Source organism: Austrofundulus limnaeus, unplaced genomic scaffold (genome assembly GCF_001266775.1).
Source record: "Austrofundulus limnaeus strain Quisiro unplaced genomic scaffold, Austrofundulus_limnaeus-1.0 Scaffold300, whole genome shotgun sequence".
Taxonomy (NCBI): Eukaryota; Metazoa; Chordata; class Actinopteri; order Cyprinodontiformes; family Rivulidae; genus Austrofundulus; species Austrofundulus limnaeus.
In genome coordinates this window covers 513,784-515,126 of record NW_013952702.1, presented here as the reverse complement: position 1 = coordinate 515,126, position 1,343 = coordinate 513,784, and the positions used below count along the sequence as shown (strand labels likewise).

At 38.7% G+C, this 1,343-nt stretch overlaps 1 protein-coding gene across 1 annotated transcript in view; it reads left to right on the top strand.

Moving 5' to 3' along the window:
- Window positions 1-1,343, top strand: part of LOC106526906 (regulatory-associated protein of mTOR-like) — a gene marked incomplete at its 3' end in the record, with an annotated part of 120,198 nt that overhangs the window by 3,764 nt on the left and 115,091 nt on the right.

The window sequence follows — 1,343 nt, the reverse complement described above, 5'->3', positions numbered from 1 at the left end:
ACACACACACACACACACACACACACACACACACACACACACAATCACTCGTTCTTTGCGTGATAAACATATTTCATTCCTATTTTTACTTAGGATTTTTTCTCACTCACATTATATTTAATTCATTATTTTTATGACATTAGAAATCATTTCTGATCACAGGGATCAAACAAACGTGTCCTTCACACATGCAGGAAGTAATTTACATCTGTTTAACATATGTTAATGAAGGCGTGTCAGGGGAGGAGTTTTACCTGCACTCAGTTCCACGTTCGTTGTGATGTACAAAAGAAATGTGTGTGGATTCAGGCGTACGCAAAGTTTCATACATCTGGATTTTTTTGTGCGTACGCCATTTTCTGGATTTGACCGTATGCCAGGTTTCAGTAAGAAATCCACACAGGTTTTTGTACATGAGGCCCCAGGTTGTTGCAGCTGACCCAAGAGAGCGTGAGTTGATGCCACAGCTGAGCCGTGACAGGTCCAGCTCCTCTGCCTACATATCCCAGAATGCTGTGCAGTTCTGGATTAGAGTCCAGTGAAATTATCAACATATCAGACGCATTTTATATTCATATTGATCACGTGACTATCTGTTGTAGTATTTAATGTTTTTGTTTTTATGTCCAGCTCTAGCATTTCAGAGTCAGGGAAACTAAATGAAGAAGAGTTTCAGATTCATGCTTTTATTTTTTAAATTAAAATGTGATTAGCGTGAGACCTTGTGAGGAAGTTGAGAAGGACTGCGGACACCATTTTGGAAAATCCCTTCTGACCGAGCTTTATTTGTCACTCAGAGAGGCCTAACAGAGGATCTGAAATAAAAAACACCTTTTGTACGCATGCATTCACCTGATGAGCTCAAGACTTTCTCTGTGAACTCCTGTTAATTGTTCACTTTAACCCAGACAGATGTTTCGTTTCAGCTGTTGTGGGCTTTTTTTTTAAACGGAAACCAGGAAATTCAAAGCAAAATGTTACATGAGTCATAGTCGTCATCACATGAAACACAGAAACTTCTTCACTTAAACGTCACACGGTGCAAAACTCACTGGTTTCCCTCTGCTGACTTGTGCAGAAATGTTGTGTTGGTATTTGTGTGCAGACGGTGCTGATGGAGTCACCTCTGCAGAAATCAAACCAACTGTTTCAGGCTGTAAAGTTTAGCCAGTACATTTATTTGACTGTTTTTTAACTAAAGGTACTTCTCTARACACAGATTGTTAAATTTTAGTAGTTAAGCACATTGAAATAAACAAATTGTGTCTCTGAGTCTTAGGTTTGCAGAAGATATAAAACAATTTAGACAAAATCAGTGTGGTCAACTTAACACATTCTGTGAC